Source organism: Balaenoptera physalus, assembly GCF_965194825.1.
Source record: "Balaenoptera physalus genome assembly, chromosome: 3".
Classification (NCBI taxonomy): Eukaryota; Metazoa; Chordata; class Mammalia; order Artiodactyla; family Balaenopteridae; genus Balaenoptera; species Balaenoptera physalus.
Window position 1 is genome coordinate 155,414,901 of NC_138890.1, and position 21,035 is coordinate 155,435,935.

The following is a 21,035-nucleotide window of genomic DNA, read 5'->3' on the forward strand; positions in this document are numbered from 1 at the left end:
GTGGTAACATACAGTATTTGTCTTCCTCTGCCTTATTTCACTAAGCACAATGCCCTCCAGGTCCATCCATTTTGTTGCAAATGGCAAGACTGCAGTCTTTTTATGGCTGAATAACATTCTATTGTATATATATCCTCCACATCTTTATTTATTCATCTGTTGTTGGACACTTAAGTTGCTTTCATTTCTTGGCTATTGTAAATAATGCTGCTATGAAAATTGCGGTGCCTGTATCTTTTCAAATTAGTGTTTTCATCTTCTTCCGATATATACCAAGGAGTGGAATTGCTGGATAATATTGTAGCTCTATTTTTAGTTTGAGGAACTTCCATAATGTCTTCCATAGTGGCTGCACCAATCTACATTCCCACCAACAGTTCCCTTTTCTTCATATCCTCGCCAATGTTTGCTATTTGTGGTCTTTTTGACAATAGCCATTCTGACAGGTGTGAGGTGATAGCTCCTAAACTGGAGACAGATGATCTTAAAAATAGAAAACTATTTGATTTCAGAGCATAATTTTATGACTACCTTGCAATGAAACTAGTTACTTGTGGGAGTAGATGGTATTGATGACATATTAAGAGGGAAGAAACTGATATTTATTGATCACCTAAAATGTTATAAGAGCATTCATATATTTTATGATATATCAAACATTCTGAGATGTTTCATTTAACCTATTTGTAGCCAAAATAATCTAAGACAATTTAAGTAAATTTCCCAAAGTGAAAGATTCGGGAACCAGAAAAGAAATTGGAACTGTTTCACATGACTTATTATATACTCCCTATCTGCATAAAACTAACCACAAAATGGTAGTAACCCAGTTCTTTTTCTAGACAATCCAACTACTCTCAGTGAAAAAAAGAAAAAATCATAGTAGTGAAGACTAGTTAGTCAAAGATATATGTGGATATTAAAGAATTATAATAGAATGCATACCTGTGATATCAATCACCTACCATGAAAGAATATTCCAATGTGAAATACGTATTTCTTAGTTTCAATAATTCAAAATTTTCTTATCTATAAAATTTAGAAGATAATAGGTTTATTATTATAAGACTAAGGTTTTTAATAAGATTAAATGAAATGTTGAATATACATCAGAATTTGACAAGTATTAACTGTCATTAATTTTATGTAAATAATAAACAATGAATATATACTATTTTAGTTCACTCAAATTATAAGGACATAATCATGAAATCAGAATAATCATTTTTCCATTACTGAAATCACTAAGCTAATTATATATTGTATGCATTTACGCAAAAAATTGTTTCATTATTTGTGATCACGTTAAAAATGTATACTGCAATGTTAAACACATGATCCAGCAACCTCACTCCTGGGCATATATTTGGAGAAAAACATAGTTTGAAAGGATACATGCACCCCAATGTTCATTGCAGCACTGTTTACAGTAGCCAAGACATGGAAGCAACCTGAATGTCCATCAACAGATGAATGGATAAAGAAGAAGTGGTACATATATACAATGGAATATTACTCAGCCATTAAAAAGAATGAAATAATGCCATTTGCAGCAACATGGATGGACCCCGAGATTATCATATTAAATGAAGTAAGTTAGAGAAAGACAAATATCACATGATATCTCTTATATGCAGAATCTTAAAAAAAAATGATACAAATGAACTTATTTACAAAACAGAGAGATTTACAGACTTAGAGAATGAATTTATGATTACCAGGGGTGACAGGTGGGGCAGAGTGACAGATTGGGAGTTTGGGATTGACATGTATACACTGCTATATTTAAAATAGATAACCAATAAGGACCTACTGTAAAAACACAGGGAACTCTGCTCAATATTCTGTAATAACCTAAATGGGAAAAGAATTTGAAAAAAAGAATAGATACAAGTATAAGGATAACTGAATCACTTTGTTGTACACTTGAAACACAACATTGTTAATCAACTATACTCCAATATAAAATAAAATCTTAAAAATTTTCTAAAAAATAAAATAAATTCAAAATTGGACAACCTAAAAAAAAAAAGAGAATATATGTAATGGATTGTACCTATCTGGCTATATAAACAGGGTAAGATTTCTTTTGGTCTTTGGAATCTCTTCAGCAGATTACCTGTGATGCACTTTATAATCTACTTTAATGCTTATTAAGGGCTAAAACTGTTTTATTCTTTTTTAAATTTTGTGGATAGGTTTACTTGGTTGGCAGGGTATTTTATTTTTAATTGTATTTCTCTGACAATTTAACAATGAGGACAGGATTAGTGTGGCAGTTCCTGAATTGAGCAGACACAGCTGACGGTCTAGTGGCAACACAAATATCAGGCAAGAGACCCCAACTTACAAAAAGTCTCCTTTCTGGCTCTCCACTATTTTTTTTGGTATAGAGCCAGACAAAACATGCTCTCCAAATTCAAGAGCTTATGGTAGAGTAAGCATTGGCAATGGGCTCTTACATCCTGTAAAGATCACTGTTAGTTTTGATGATATAGAAATATGTAAGCCAGGAATGTATCCTGCAGGTCTTTCTCATAAATGGCTTATATTGCTCCATTATATTTGGAACAGGTATACATACATGAATCTAGTCTTCCAGTAAACCAGAGGATAGTGTCTTAGATGAATAAATAAGGTATTTATAGGGGTTCTTAGAAGGAATTTTTCACAAGTAAATGGAATGTTGCTATTTGTGGAGTGAGTATCACTCTAAGAGGAAAGTTAAAAATAGATAGCCAGAAGAAAATATTGAGAAAAAATTGAAGAGGAAATATGATTAAAGTTACTTTCTTGTTCACAGAACCCTTCTTTCCCTACTGTTTCCTTCCTCTTTCATCCTTCTACATCTCTTAGTCTCTCTATTCCTCAAAATCAACTCCTGGGAAGAGGGAAGGAATAGTCTTTCAGATGCGTGGTCCCCTTCATGTGTGGATTTCCGTGCAAAGAGGGACAGGTGCGCAATATCTTTAGCTGGTAATGAACCACTTTCTTTGTTGGAGGACACAAGTTTGTGAATCTCATGACCTAGCTGGGATCACTTCATGTATTAGCCTGGATTTAACCTCCAAGAATCCTTTATCATCCACATACCATGTAGCCAGGAAGCAGAAATGATAGAGGATAATTGAGAACTTGGATAAAAGGCTGTGTCCCTATGTGAAGGCAATAAGTTGGCCAGTCATTGCATTAGTCACTTGGAAAAAGGCAAATAGAAGTATTAGGTGGAAAAATACCAAAGGGAAAAATCAAAATGCCGTAAATTCTACATTTTTATCTCAATAGGAGGAAAATCAGCCCGCCCTTCCTATACAGACTGCCAGTGGAGCTGATGACATTGCAAAGCTACCCAGGCCTCCTATGTAATCCACCTGTTTTCCTTACCTGCTGTTATTACTCATTTAAAGTTTTTTTTTTTTCTTCTTCCCCCTGTGCTCTTTTGCTGACTGTTCAAACTCACGTGAGCAAAAAGTGAGGTAGGGTGGCAAAGATAGACTATTACTTAAATCTTAGCAGCAGCTACTCAGTTTAGGGACAACACAGAGACAAGACAAAGAAAAGAAGAAATAATTTAAAGAATACAGTGTCTGCTGCTGCTGAGTTAGAACTATTTACTCAATATAACCCTTACTCTGTACATCCTCTGAAGGGAGCTAAGAAAGAAACACTGTGTATCATTACTGCAAGAGGCCAGGACACTAGAAGATGGATTGTAGACAAAGACTCTGAGAAACACAGAAATGGCAGGAGCAGGGATTCAGGAAATCCCAGAAGGACAAAGTCCTCAGCTAGGGAATAATTGGCAAATGGCTTAAAATTGATGGATTGAGGGAATCTCAGAGGTAATAACTGGTGAAATATGTTTCAATACATTTCCTTTATGCTATCTTATTCCTTGCTTTTTCTAGTACATACTGGTGATATTTATTCCATACAAGTTTCTTTCTTTCGAACTGATGAAAAATCAATATCAGCTGTTGGTATTTTTAGTCAGCCTTTCACTCTTTACTTTTCCTTTTCTTCAGTATTTTTCAATACAAATATGTTCTTCTAACTGAGGAACATGCTTTTTTCCCCTCCCAATTCACCTGTAAATCAACTGTGGAGACATAGGTTATGCAAATTAAAGGCCTCCATATTCTGTACTCCAGATGGAATGATTATAGAGCTTCCTGGGGGAATAAAAGGCATTTTATTTGGTTATTTTGTCCTTTCTGAAAGAAAAGGGGGTATGACAGAGTGTCAGTCTCACAGTATGTTGGAAAAATATCCTCAATGGAAACAAATAAATGTATCACTTTGGGCCCTGGAGAATAATGATACTGGTTTAATTTGATATGTAAAACTAATAAATATAGCTAATAAAACAATAAGCCATGACCAGGTAGAAAATAATATCTTTTGTCAAGCACTCAAATAGGAGGAAAACAGTCATACAAGAATTAGAAAATGAGGGATAGGTAAAAAGGGAAGTCATTCTGCAATACTCCCATACTTTCAGTAAAGAGGAAGATAAATTTGATCAAGGTGTCACCACTCCACTGATGCCTTTTTCCCCCTATTCCTCTAGTGAATGAGTGTTGAAGTTTTGTTGGTGCTTGCTTATAAATGAGTCCAGTATTTATGGCAAAGGAGTTCACAAGATTTCAGGTTTCTTCTTATTTTCTCTTGTTATTTACAGGAAAACTTGAAGAAATTTGTCCCACCAGAGAGATTTATGAATTATTTACAATGTAGATTATTTGCTGGTACTCTTGGAAACTAGACAGCAAAGGAAAACTGATACTTGTATTTGGCTAAGTATCCTTGCTTCACAGGGGCATAAGACTTCAGTAGACAAATTACAATACTGCCAAAATGAAATAAAGTATTTAGGGCATCTGTTGTCAGCTGAAGCCAGCAAGTGTTACAATCTACGAGTCAGCTAATTTAGCATGAGATGGGCTACTAAAAACCAAAGAAGCAAACAACACCCAAATTGACAATTTGGGGACAAGTAGGATATTACAGACAGTGGGTCTCAGCTTTTGCAAAAGCCACAAAAACCACCAATGGAGCAATTATGTGGTAATTCTCTAGATCAGCAGTCCCCAACCTTTTTGGCACCCGGGACCGGTTCCATGGAAGACAATTTTTCCACAGGGGTGAGGGGGAGATGGTTCAGGTGGTAATGCGAGCGATGGGGAGTGACAGATGCTCGCCTGACACTCACCTCCTGCTGTGCGGCCCGGTTCCTAACAGGCTGTGGACCTCTACTGGTCCGCGGCCTGGGGGTTGGGGACCCCTGCTCTAGATCGTCTGGGTTTGCTCCTAGGAGCTGTAGAGATTTTTGAAAAATTGAAATGGGCTACAGTCTCTCTTTCTGCTTTGGGGATTCCAGACTTTGGGAAGCTTTTCCACTTGCTTTGTTATGAAAATAAATGTGCTGATAGTGAAATTTTAACTTAAAACTTGTGAGTAGACTAGAGATCAATAACATATTTCTCCATTCTTCTGCAAGTAGTGGCACTGGGGATGCCTGGATGCCTCCAAAAAGGTAAACAGAAGCCACACTTTTTTTGTGTGAGGGGGGGTTAATTTTTACAGGAATATAGTTGCTTTACAATGTTGTGTTAGTTTCTACTGTACGGCAAAGTGAATCAGCTATACATATACATATATCCCCTCTTTTTTTAGATTTTCTTCCCATTTAGGTCACCACAGAGCATTGAGTACAGTTCCCTGAGCTATACAGTAGGTTCTCATTAGATATCTATTTTATACATGGAATCTAGAAGCCACACTTTTGACAAAGCTCAAGCCCTACCTTGGGTTACCTGACAGCTACCTTACAGGTGCATAAGACCTGTAAACATTCATCAATGCACTGTCAAACTAGCTATGAATGAGTGCTATTTTCTAATCATGATATTACTTAGGAAATGCAGTTCCCTAAACCTTACTTTAAAAAAAAAAATAAAATAAAATCAGATCCTGAGGAAACAGATGATCATGATTGCACAGTGATAATAGAGGACATTAGTCCCTGACTGGAATAACAGATATTCCTGTTCCGAATACATATGATTATATATAATTAGTGTGTGAGAGGGAGTAGGTGCACATAAGTGCATGTGTGTGAGTATTTGGTCTTTATCAAGCAATAGGGAACATTTGGAAAAATAGGGAATTCTTGATTTTGATGGGAACTAAAATGTCTCATGGAAAATTCATAGCCAATTTGTCAAAGGCTTTACAATGAATTGCCTGCTTAGGTATCAGTAATCCATTGTAGAGCTTACACAAGGCAGAACAACAGAATTTCTAAAGGCAATGATATTTTTGACAAAGCTGGAAAAAAAGCATTGTTAAAACGTGGCAGACTCCAAACTCAGAAGCCCCACTTTTAATACAATAAGAGATTTTCAAAGAATAGATACGTGTATATGTGTAACTGAATCAGTTTGCTGTATACCTGAAACTAACACAATATTGTTAATCAATTATACTCCAATATAAAATAAAAATTTAAAACATCAAGTAATCCTAACTATCTGGAATTGGACATGCAGATAGCTAGTATCAGTGTTGCCATGTACTCAAATACAATTTTGATTTTTTTTTTTATTCTAACAAGTCCTAATATCTTATATAATTCTCTGCAATAAACCCTCAGTGTATGAAGAAACAATTCAGAATGACATAGTTTTATGAATAATGAAAATGCTGGAGGCAGAAGTTAAACTCATGATTACAAAGGAAAGAAAGTCTTATTGAAGTTAAATCATTCAAATATATTGAAACTTTATGATTTTTGCAACATGATTATCACTGTAAAGTGCTCAAAATTTCTCTTAGGAATAAAAATGTGAGTTGTACCTGACACCTGCCCCCCACAAAAGAAATTTTCATTCATTGAAAAAAGGCTTCACAGAGGAATTACATGTATTTAGAATGGTAAAAACTCAGTGAGTAATGGGAATTATCTGATGAAATAATTCCTATATCAGTCTTTATTTGCTTTGGTAAAATTGTTGTGTCATCAATAAAGCCATGTGAGTAACTAGACTCTTAGTACACCTACCAAAAAAGATGAAATTATTCAAAACATATTATAGAGACATGCTCTTTGTCAGAGTTCTTTATAGGCCACTTCCAAGATATATGCAGAAGTTTCCCTATTAACTTTATAAGGAATCTGGTGGCAGTTGGGTTTCATAAAATCAACACCTGTGGAATGTAAGAGATTTGGTATAATTATGGTATGCTTGATATCTGGATCACCTAAAATCTTTTCCTTCTAAAAAGTTGATTATCAGACAGGAGTAATAGCTCTTATAATACACAAAATTCCTACTTTGGGGTATCAGAGCATATTGAATCATACAGGAATTAATTTTGTTTTCACTGCCATGTAGAAGTTACACAAATGTTTGTGGATATCTATTAGATATCACATTTCTTTACCCTCAGCCCTTTGAACAAACAGAATGGATGAACTGAACTCTAAAAAGAAAACAAAACAAAACAATTCAACAATTCATTGGCTAAGATTCAACAGTCTACCAGGTTAAAACGGCCTGGAGCTTTACTATTATACTAGCCTTGGTAAAAAGTACAGTAATCCTGCAAGCAAGAAATACCTTTCCCTTTGAACTTACGTTTGACAGGTCTACAGACTTGGGTCCATGATCCTGTCCTGTGCCTGATTTAACTGAATCCTCCATAATTGTTTTCAACATTTAAAAAAGGGCTTCTCATCAGGCTCCCAGACTTCAGACTTTACTACAAAGCTACAGTAATCAAGACAGTATGGTACTGGCACAAAAACAGAAATATAGATCAATGGAACAGGATAGAAAGGCCAGAGATAAACCCACGCACATATGGTCACCTTATTTTTGATAAAGGAGGCAAGAATATACAGTGGAGAAAAGACAGCCTCTTCAGTAAGTGGTGCTGGGAAGACAGGACAGCTACATGTAAAAGAATGAACTTAGAACACTCCCTAACACCATACACAAAAATAAACTCAAAATGGATTAAAGACCTAAGTGTAAGGCCAGACACTATAAAACTCTTAGAGGAAAACATAGGCAGAACACTATGACATAAACCACAGCAAGATCCTTTTTGACCCACCTCCTACAGAAATGGAAATAAAAACAAAAATAAACAAATGGGACCTAATGAAACTTAAAAGCTTTTGCACAGCAAAGGAAACCATAAACAAGACAAAAAGACAACCCTCAGAATGGGAGAAAATATTTGCAAATGAAGCAACTGACAAAGGATTAATCTCCAAAATTTACAAGCAGCTCATGCAGCTCAATATCAAAAAAACAAACAACCCAATCCCAAAATGGACAGAAGACCTAAATAGACGTTTCTCCAAAGAAGATATACAGATTGCCAACAAACACATGAAAGAATGCTCAACATCATTAATCATTAGAGAAAGGCAAATCAAAACTACAATGAGGTATCACCTCACACCAGTCAGAATGGCCATCATCAAAAAATCTACAAAGAATAAATGCTGGAGAGAGTGTGGAGAAAAGGGACCCCTCTTGCACTGTTGGCGGGAATGTAAATTGATACAGCCACTATGGAGAACAGTATGGAGGTTCCTTAAAACACTAAAAACAGAACTACCATATGACCCAGCAATCCCACTACTGGGCATATACCCTGAGAAAACCATAATTCAAAAAGAGTCATGTACCACAATGTTCATTGCAGCTCTATTTACAATAGTCAGGACATGGAGGCAACCTAAGTGTCCATCGACAGATCAATGAATAAAGAAGATGTGGCACATATATACAATGAAATATTACTCAGCCACAAAAAGAAATGAAATTGAGTTATTTGTAGTGAGGTGGATGGACCTAGAGTCTGTCATACAGAATAAGTCAGAAAGAGAAAAACAAATACAGTATGCTAACACATATATATGGAATCTAAAAAAAAAAAAAAAAAAGATAGTTCTGAAGAACCTAGGGGCAGGACAGCAGTAAAGATGCAGACATAGAGAATGAAATTGAGGACACAGGGAGGGGGAAGGGTAAGCTGGGGCGAAGTGAGAGAGTAGCATTGACATATATACATTACCAAATGTAATATAGATAGCTAGTGGGAAGCAGTCGCATAGCACGGGGAGATCAGCTTGGTGCTTTGTGACCACCTAGAGGGGTGGGATAGGGAGGATGGGAGGGAGATGCAAGAGGGAGGAGCTATGGGGATTATATGTATATGTATAGCTGATTCACTTTGTTATAAAGCAGAAACTAACCAAAAAAATCCTTTCTATTTGATTTATAAATAAATAAATAAATAAATAAATAAATAAATAAATAAATAAAATTGCTGAGATGAAAGAGGAGGCTCATAAAGAAGTTTTGAAGTATATTTCTCTTTTCCTCCTCTGGGCAGGACAGTTGTGTTAAAAACAGTTTAGCAAAAGAAATAGGATCAATCTGAAAGGGTCTGTGGAAAGAAAAAAAGTGTAATGAAGCCTGTATTCTGTCACTGTCGCTGTTGTTATGATATAAGCAAGAAAGGATTGTGTTCTTAAAGTGGGGAGGGAGGAAAGGCGGGGGTCCAGGAAGGCTAAATACGAAAAGGGAAGTGTCAACTGGGATGAGAACTTTAGATCCAAGTACTTAGTCATTTATAGCATCCTGGTGTGACAGAAGTCATCTTACCTTTGACTGTGGTTTTTGCTTAACTCATCTATTACAACAAGTGACTGGAAACCCAGAGAGTTTGAATCATTTATCTATCAACTTGCTCAAGCCCAGGCTAACCCAGAGAGAAAACAGCGATGAGAAAACCATCTATCATTTTGAATTAAACACTTGTTACTAAATCATGAAAATTTGTCCTTTATCCAACCTATGTCCAAGATCAATAACAAAAGGTCATGTCTTGGAAACAAGGTGACTTGAAGGCTTCCACTAAATCTCTAGCCTTCCATGAACTTGAGCTTAAACCTTCAAAGACAACAGGGCATGGACTTTGGCAGCAAATGATCAATTACTTTAATTCTGATGTGAAAATAGTGACTCTCTTCATTTAAAACATAGTTTCACTGTGACTATTTCAAGTTTTGTTTTGATTCTGGCTTTTAATAATTACTGATAAGTATGCAGAAAGGGATACTTTGGGACTTTTTATTTCCATATTGCCTATTACTGCCTCTGTTTAAAAAATCTGCTTATTCCAAGTAGGGTACAGTCAATTTGTGCATATTGGATTTAATTTTCTACTAAGCAAATAAAAATGTCTAAATGCAAAAAACACCAAAAAAAGCAAAAAAAAGGGCTTCTCCCTTCCCTGGAAACCAAAGTCATAAGGACCTAGGAGGACTGACATAGAGAAGTCTGTCCTTTCTATTGGGAGGTTTCATCTACATAAGTGTTCCAGAGGAAAGATGGGCTGTCCCATGCTGAAAGGGATCCTTTCAAGGATTGCTGATCATTCAGAAAACTATTACAGTGAAATGAATATCCAGTGGGATTCATGCTTCCCATGTGAAGCAGCACCTCAGGAGTACTGAATTGTGGCTTCAGTAAAATAAATACCTGAAATCTAAGCTTTCCAGAGTAACTGATACTGGTACTAAACTCCGTTGAAAGGAGGTGTTCTAGAGAACTTACTATTCTAATATTTTACCTTACTATACTATTCTTATATTTTATCTTAATGTCATATTCATTATTTCAACGACTTGAAGGATCAAATTGACAAAATTTAACTTGCAATACTACTTTTCTTCCTGTACTTCTTGTAAAGCACGCAGAAGGGAACAGCTGGGTACTGAGACTATGAGGCTACCCCAGAAAAGAGTGAAAGATGTAGAAAAGGAAAGCTTTTAATTAATAGACAAAATCTGGCATTTACAGACAGAGGGCTGCAAAAGACAGGTCTAATGTCACTCAGTTAATATTGGAACGTAAGTTCTTGCTGGTAAAAGTGAAGATAAACAAAGGTGGATGCCTATTATTCGTGGAGACATAATTAACTTATCATAATATACCTATTGATTTTGACCAATGTGAAAAATGGCCCACTGGTTGTATTTGTTCTAATGACTTAAAACAATTAGAGCTATGTACATTAAACACTAGAATTTCAATCTGAACACTTCAGTGAGTACCTCGTAATAAGACTCTGAAACCTGCTAATGGCCATGGGCATCATTGTGTTTCACATCCAGAAAAAATTATCTTGAAAGGCAGAATAATTACCGAAGCACCTAGATTAGTGTGTAAATGTAATGTTACTTATGTGATTGATGAAAACTCAAGAAAATTTATTGGCTTTACAACAAAAACTCAGATAAAAAAAATTATCAAGCTAAAGAGTCAAGCAGTAAAGATATAACAAGTTGTGTAATTAATGTATGATAAGGAACAATTTTATCATATTGCTAATCAAGAATCTGCCTTAACCATTCATTATTAGTATGATATACTGAAAGGTAATTCCCCCAAGAAAAACACTGTATTTGATTTAAAAAATTCATCCTATTGTAATTCTGATAATTGCTTTTTTAAAAATTTTATTAGGGACTTGATAGATATTTAGACAGCCAGATTTCTCTGTAGCTGCCTAGAGAAAGGTGGAACTAGAAATGGGGATAATGGAAAAATTGTAGTGTTAGCAACAAATATGAACAAAACAGGAGACAACATAAAGGTAAACACAAATCTAATAATAAATCTTAGATTTTCCTAGTGCCAAAAGGGAAACGAACTAAACCCCTCTTTTAGCATTTTCCATAAAAAAAAAAAAAAAAGTGTTTGTAAATCATTTCTCTGTATCTTTGAGATGTATGCAATTTTTCAAAAAGATAAATGAGCCTCTTGCATTCCAGGGGTTTCTTTCTTGAGGATCTTGGAATATTAACATCAAGGAGGGTGGCAACCTGTAATCTATTCTCTGTGGGAGTTTACCAAGGCACGTGGCTCCAAGTTACAACTTCCACTTGTCAAAAAGATAAAAGAAGTGAATGCAGTAGCAAAATTAAACTCATTTTCTGAAACTGAAACCAATAAGTGTAATATTGCATTTTGGAACACTAAACATGTCTATAAGAATAAAATCCACAGCACAATATTTTCCTTCTTTACATATCCACCCTCATTATTCATTATTGTACTCACTTCCACTACTGGGCTTCTCATATACCCATAAATACTAATAAGGTATACATATCATTTTATTTCTCTTCTTGGTAGGATATATCATCAGTGTCTGTGTGAATAACCCCTACCTTGTACACTTGGAATTTAAAAAAATTATCCACACTGATGCTATAATTTTTATATTTTATAAACTATTGTTTGCTAAATGTTGTCAAACATCTTGGGAAAAACTAATTTTGGTGAAGTTCCAACCATTAGATGATTTCTCAAAGCTTCAACTTTTAAAAACATGGCTTCAAATGATTTAGGATGCCTTCAGTAGTATTTTTCTTTGCCCACTTTTTAGTGAATCCCTATAGTTTATAATAAAATACTACTGTACCAATGTGAATACAATATAATATAGTTTTTAAGAAAAAGTAAATGTTTAATTTAGTTCCTGAACAGGTTTTCAAATGGCTATACATTTAAAATTTCTACATCTACTTCTAAATATTCCTAAAAGAAAATGTTTACAACTGTTGCCTAGAGAAGTAGTAACTGCTAAAATTGTGTCCATAGCATCTAGTGTGTACCTGTTCATATTTTCTTTTGATAAAACTACACATTAAACTTGAGAAGATCTTAATTTTTATGCCACTGGATGTGAAAAATAATTTTCCATGAATTGACTGTCTCCTATCACATACTACTAGATAGGCGTTATCAATATTTCTTTTGAATATAAAAAAATATAATGCATCTAATAAAGTAAGAGGAGAGAGGCAGCAACAATTGGGCTATGGAAAAATGAATAGTACATTAGTATAGAGACTTTCATTTCATCTGCATCTTTCAGAATTAGACTACAGTCTAGGAGTTTGTGTATTGCCATTTTTGACTGTTATTTATGAGTTTCTGGAGATAATATATCTGAATATTTGGTAAATACAGATAACTTGATTTACATATAATTTATACAAATAGCATTTTGATATGCTAAATTTTGATTAGTCAAAGGGTCTGACTTCCTTTAGAAGCAATAAAATAGCGGTTCATTAAATTGCTTAGGTCAAAAACAATAAATTGTTTTAATTATACTATGGTACTCTTTGTCAAGAAATAAAAAGTTTCTCTATTTTCACTTAGCTAGAAAGAGTCAATGCAGAGGGGAGAAAAAGAGTTCATATTTTACAATAAGAAAAATGTCAATTTGAAAAAAAAAATTAGAACATGGTGCAGCATTAGTCATACAACAGATAAGATTTTACTTTACATTGAAACTTCTACATTGTTTCACAGAGTTCATTCTAACTCCAGTATAACCTGAATAAAGATGGATAGTATATAATTTCGAAGGTATACCTAATTCTAGAGGGGAAAAAACATGATATTTAGTAATACGTGCCAACTATCCAATTTGCAGTAGTGTCCTTTCGGATATGAGCAACTGGAGATCATGTTTACCTTGAAATTACCAGTCTGTTTTAAAGAATTTTAGGAACCTCACCCCATCAGTTTCTGTAGCACCATGGATTCCAGGATATGAATAGATAGTTCCTGCAGTTGAGCTTTATTTTGAGTTTCACATTCACTTAATTGCCTAATTTGTATTTCCATCTGAATTTGTCAAGACACTTCAATGATTCCAGTGACTTTCTATGACACGATATCAAAAGTGAAGAAGTGGAATGATCGAAAGCAAACAGGCAATTGCTTGGGGTAGAAACATAGTGAATGATATGCCTAGGAGTGAAAATGGACATGGAAATTATTATGACAAAAGTAGGAAAGGCTGCAGTTATGTTTAGAATTCTATGAGGCCACAGATATGGGAGAAATATATTCCCTCTTGCAGTTAGAGAACTCTGAGAGAAGAGAAACAAGGATAAGTCCCTAAGGAACACATTTAATGAACAAGTATTAAATACAGTTAGAAAATAAAAATATAGTTGGAGAAGCAGATTTCCTGGTCATAGAAAAGAAGAAACAGAAAAGAAGTCAGGATGCCAAGATCTCCATGGAGAAAACTGTCAGCCAAACAGATGAGTGTTATTAAAGACTGGGTGCTCAAGTTGTGACTGAAAATAAATCTGTTGAAGCTCTGCCTGAATGAGATAAACTTAATGTAAAGAGTAAATGAGTTAAAGCAATGCCAAAGGTGCCATGCCAAGATCCATTTAAGAGTCTGGGACACCCATCCTAGAACTGTTTTAACTATTGGATGCTGCTGATGGTACATAACTGTAAGGCAGGCTGGGACCTGGGACCCTTTGCTGCAGTGCTTGCACCTAGACAAATGTCTCCTAGAGCAAAAAATACAAAGAAACTATAAGGGACTAAAAAATGAGTGCACGCGCAGTAGGGGTAAATTATGAACAACAAGATACAAAAAGACCGAAAACCCAGCAAAAGCAGAGCGTTGGGAGCAAAAGCAGGGTACTGAACACGCCCCCTGCACACAACATCTGCCACCTAAGCCACCCCTCCGGCCCAACCCCTGGACCCACCCCTACTCTCACCCCATATAAGAAACCAGCTCCCCACGCCTCCTCCAGGGAGGGGAGCAGGGGGACCTGTTACTTGTTTTCACTCTCTCCTGATGCAGCATGAGTCCCAGTAAAGGCTTGCCTGAATTTCTTGTCTGCCCTCTTATCAAATTCTCTTAACAACTGCAAAATTGCTCCCTTCTCCAGAACGAATAACCCTAAATAGCAGCTATCTGGCCTGGGAGATTATTCACCACCACGCAGCCAGTATTTCACGAGTGAATGAATGGCATACTGTCATGAAAGTACAAAAGATCCACATTAAAAATGGGTAAATATGCAAGTATGTAAAATCATTATTGTCTGGGACATATTAAGTACTCTATTATTTCTCTACTACACCATCATTAAATATAGAAAGGTGAAATATTATTAAAGACAATCACCAAACACATCAACCATAACTTTGCTCACTTTGAAGGACATAGTTCATTGGGTTTCCCAGATGGGTTTCTATGCATAACCCTCATCCAACACACACTTGTTTTTAATTGCCTGAAAATACTAGTGATCAAATTGATTTTATATTAAAAAACTGAATTATTTAAAATAAAAGCTATTAAAAAGACCTACGGAATAGCACTATAAATAGCATAATGGATTGCAATTTTAAAATTTCTGTCATTTAGGTTTATTTCATATATTAACAGCAGATTGGCTAAAGCCAAAATATATTATAAAAGTGCAAATTAACCTTATGTATTAATGGAGATTTTATATACCCAGAAAAACACTATTAGTATTAGAACAGAAGAAATAATGAACTAGACTCTCTAGAGTTTTAGGAAGAAAATGAGATTTAAGGGTCAAATCAACTTTAGCTTCCTCCTGAGAAAATTTTGTATCTTTTGATTTTATACAGTATAAATATCAAACTCAGAATTTAGAAAAAAAACAATATTTAGGCTACTATCACAAAACATTAAATTATATAAGCACTGAATTGGGACATTCATCTGAATAGAAGAAACACATGGCTATTTATTATGTAAATATTTTGTGAGGTTATAAATGTAAAATTTGTATCTTACATAAAATGGCAAAATTATAAATTTCAATCTTAAAAGTATAAAATTAAGTTAGAGAATGTAAAATTATTTTGGTATATAACAAATACTGATTTTTAAAAATTTTTACAAAATTATGTAAACAGAAATTAGCATAAAATGAACAAATCAAACACTAACATATTAGTTTAGTTCATACATATAATCAAGTTAAAGCATAATTAGCATAAAGCTAAATATTTTCAGATTCCTCACATCTCCCTGATATTTTAATCTATTTGAAATACTTATTGAGTAAACAAATATATTCAAATAATTATTGAGTTTGTGATCTGGAGAATTTTTGAAAAGTACATTCACCACAAGATATAAATTAATTTAAAAACAATGTCAAGTACATTAGAAACAGTATATTAAATTAGGAGTTTAAAAGGAGAAAGGTGTAAAAATTAGTTGGAAGATGCAATGAACAGGAAAGACACTTATTCTATTAAACACCAGGATCACTGGAACGTTCATTCATCCTTCATCCAAGAAGTATTCGTTGAACTGTTACGTGTGCTAATAACGTAGTCATATGAGTTGTTAAGTTTGTAGTCATGGATAGATTATTTATTAGCCACTATCCTAACCTTCCCACTAGCACTACTCTCCTACACCCTGACCTTTACTTCAGAACCCCTAAACTCCCTGCAGTTAAAGACTCGAATCCAAGGAGAACTGGTGGTTTCATGGACACTACTTCAACTCTGAATCCAATCTACTGTGAATAGCCAATACTAGCATCATATGGCTTTTAAACATTCTATTGTGGATAACTATTGTGGATTTGTATTGAGTCAACTACATTTCCCAGAATTCTCCTCCCTGTAGGGAAGGGAACAGAGATACTTTGAGATGTTGAAGATGGAAGTGAAGCAGCAGACATATTCTTCTTTCAATCTCAAAGAGTCAGTGCAGGGCATGAAAGATTATAGCTCGTCACATAATTGTCTCTTCTGCCATTGGTATGAGGCAGCAACTAGGCTCCTCTACTTCCTGATGGATTTCTTAAGATTGTCCAACTACTGGACCAGGTGTATGTTTTGCTTCATGATGAAGGGCATCATCCTCTCCTGTGGAACATCTCTATCATTGAAGGTGAAGATGTCCCGGTATTGCGAGACTGAGGAGGGTTCTAGGCTATCCTTGTGGGTTCCAGCACATCCTCACTGGTTCAAGTTTTTCCTTGTTTCCCCAAATTTGTGTTTATTTCTCCTTGCCGATGGCCCTACTGACTTCAGGGTCTAACTGCAGAAGTAAAAAAAAAAAAAAAAAAAAAAAAAAAAAAAATCAGCCTCACCTAGACTTTTTAATTATCCCCAATGATGCCTGTAAAAAATGCTTCTATACATATTCTTTAGTGAGTTCTGCTGCTCTAATTTTCTGATACAGAATTTAGTACAGGAAGTGTTTCCAGTGGAACAGAACCTTAAAATGGATTATTTGAATTGTGTAGTTTATCCACAGTGATCTTATATGATTACAGACATTAATGACAGTATTTCCAATAGTAAAGACAATGCTAGTACATCATATAATGTGGAAAAACATGGAAAGTGACAAAACAATGACTTAACATATCAGCTGTAATCCAGTGATTAAAGAACAAAACGTATTAGGTGACAGATTATTTGCTGCCATAAGAAATATAGTGGAAATAAACAGTATAATAGGGTTAGGTGATTGTTTCAAAATATACTGGAGAACTTAGGGAATAAAACATGATTTTAACTACAAAACCCAAGGTCTTGCTTCTTTGAATACTCTAAACTCTTATAGCTCCAAGGTTAAGATTTCTGAAAACAAAACCCTAAACCTAATCCTCCTTGTGATCGAGTTATACCACAAAAGAAATTCCAAAATTTTCAAGGTCCATTATTTTAAAGTAGGGAATCAATTTAGTAGTAGAATTTTGAAAATTGGGATGCATCTATAATTAAATTCCAAGGAACTTACACTTTGAAATTGTTCTGATCCTCCTTCAACAGAAGTGTCTTTTCACACCTTCTGCAGGGAGGTTAATCTTCCCTTGCCTGAAAAAACTATAACTTCCTATGAAATAATGGCTTTATAAGACATATGACCCTCTTCAGGATTTATCCCCTTGTATTAGTTTCCTATTGCTTTTGTAAACAAACTATAATAAATTTTGACAGTACTTCTGCCAAGTACTAGAGAATATGTTTCCTTATCTTTTCCACCTTGTAGAGGATTCTCACATTCCTTGGCTTGGGTCCTCTTTCTCCATTATCAGAGACAGCAGTGTAGCATCTTCCAATCTCCTACTCTTTCATCATCACCATGTCTCCTTATCTGACTCTGGCCTTCCTATCTTACTCGTAGACCCACCCAGGTAACCAAGGATAAAATTTCATCTCTTCTCTCAACTTAATCATAATTTGCAAAGTCCCTTTTGCCATAACAGGTAACATATTCACAGGTTCCAGGGATTAAGACAGGGACATTTTAGGGCGGCTATTATTTGGTTTATTACACTCTTCCACTTTCTATCATTAGACTCAAGTTAAAAAGGACTTAGAGTGTGAGTGACAAAGTATGACCCCTTAGGAGATGTGATACACAATATAATCACTTGATTTTAGCAATTGATATCAACAGAAACTTGGGAACATGTGGAGATATATTTTAAAACTGGGGATCATTGTGGAAAGAACGTTGGCTGGATCAGTTTGAGTTTATTAAAATGATCTCTCTAAACAGATTTACGACTAGTTACAACAATGCGACCCAATTTAGAAGAGAATTTTAATAGGTATAAATATTTACTTGGTTTGAAATAATTTCTATATAATCATTTTTTTCTCCTTTCCTGTTTCCTAGCCCATGGATAATAGTTTAAGAGTAGTTAACCACATATCTCAGTATTAAGTTATGGGATATTAAAGGAGGAATTCCACAGCTTGAAGAGGAAAAGATCTCAAGGTCGGTAAAAGTACTTTCCATCCAATTTGGAAACGGTTGCTGTTTAGAATATTTTATGAGTGAGAAGCATGATTTTGTCATTATTACTTGTATATTAAATTTGGTTGAAAGTAGTATGTATGAACACCAAGTTGATAATGTTAATTTGTGGTGGGTTTTGGATGGCATCAACCTAATTAAACTAGAACTCCATTTCCTAGCATTCCTTTTTTTGCATTGTTCCAAATTATTGTGGGCCATAAGATATTTTACAAGACTTGAAAGACAGAAGTTAGGGAAACAAATTTTTTTTAAAGACATAGAGATTATCTGCATAAAAAAAAGAGGACTAAAATAGTCATTAAAACAAGGAATAAAGAAAAAAGGAGTTAATTTAGGAAGACAGCATAAGAGGTAAGAGGTAGTAAGTGCCAAACAGAGGAAGTGGAGGCTAGTTAAAAGAAACAATTTACCCTGCGGTAGCAGTGATGAGGTCTTCATTAGATTTAGAAGAGAAAAATTCTACAGCACTTTGAAAAAAGAATGAGTAGAATATTGTTACATTATAGGTAATAACAGAAATACAGAAATTAGAACTGGAATTATTAAAATCTCTGCTTGATTCTAGATTTTGTTGGAGTTTTCTAAAGTACAGAGATAAATTTACAGTAACAGAGTCAATCTCAATAATTTAAAACTCCGCACATTGTAATCTCATTTCCCACTTACTGAGAGAGATTAATCTTTGGGATTCAGAAACTAGAAATCAGAATTCTTAGGAATTCTATAAAGTTTCAGAACCATGAGTTACTTTTTAAATATTTTAAACATTTTCACACTTTTTATCATTATTATATATATATCTAAAAATTAAAGCATGAGAAATATAGGCTTACAATGGACTGCAGCCCGTGTTGAATAATGATGCACTGAGAAATTCCAGCAAATGTTATCAAGTAGTATTCAAGTAAACATAACCTTTGAATTTCCTTGAAAATTACCAAAGTTAGGGCACAATTTGCTCCAAAAGCAATTGTTTGTATTACCACTCATAGGGTTTGTATAACATGTACTATGTATATAAACAATATTTATGTTGTTTGCACAATGGCTCACTTTTTACAGAAGACAGGGCCATGAACACACACTTATAACACTTCAGTGAATACAAGCAGGACTCACTGACTAGATCATGACCACTTCTTGTCCTGTCTGGTCCTTCTCTGGGTCTCAGAAATGTTCAACTTATCCCTTGACAGCACAGCAGCATATCCTGATCTTGCTTTTGAACTGATGTCAGTGGATCCCTTTGAACCAGTAACATCTGTTGACTGTTATAAACCTAATTCTCACAGGCGTAAGTTCCTAACCCATTTTCCCCAGAAGATAAGATTCAGAAAAAAATAAAAAACATAAATTTCTTAAGAATGCCAAGAAAATTCCTACCTGGAAACTATTCTAACTAGACTTGTTAGGGTTTTTACATCAGTTCCCTAGGATCAAGGAAGAAAAGCTGTCCCACTTCTATCTATATACAAGAAGCAGAAAACTCTTAATGTCCTCTCTTTTATTTGACTGTGCTGAGGTATGTAGGCATTTTGACTTTCCTCATTCTACTCCACCCTACCTTGTAGTTTCCTGGCCTATTAAGCAAAGTAATTTTTTAAACTTATCTAAATGTTCTGTTATATAACCCATTTTTCCTGTGGGTATGTGGTATTTTATACCCTATTTCTTATCCAAATTAAAGCCAATTGTACTTTGTCTTTTCAGAAGATAAAGATCTGAATGTGTATTGAGATCCTTATAAATATATTGACTTTTCTAAAAAGTCGTTTGATCTTCCTATAAAAAAAAAACAACAACAGTGCTTTGGCACAAATATCAGCTGACAAAATAGATGTAAAGTGATTTTATACATAATAAATGAATACATATATCTCATATGAGAGGTACAAAGGAAAAGAACAGGCAAAAGAAGTCTCTTTCTGGAGAAAGAAGGTGAAAGAGATCATTCTGTGGATTTTAAGAAGTAAAATATAGAAAAGGACCTATTCTAATGGTAGAGGTGGGGTATAAAATAAATTCAACTTTATATATGTTGTTTCAAGACAGTTGTGACATCTGAGTAGTCATGTGTTACATTAGCTAGAAATGTAGAGTCAAATTTAACATGAAGACCCATTTTATTTAGATAAATAAAAGCACATTGATGCTAGAGAGAAATTTCTCAGGTATTTAGTGAATGCAAATAAGAGATGTGACTAAAAGAAACACAAGAAAGTGACAGTGAGATACAGGGAAATTAAAGATGGTATTAATATAGAGGGTGATAAAGGATTAGCTGAGATGACTAATGAGCATCATTGAATGTTGAAAAAAAGTTAAAGGGAGTGAGGCCTGAG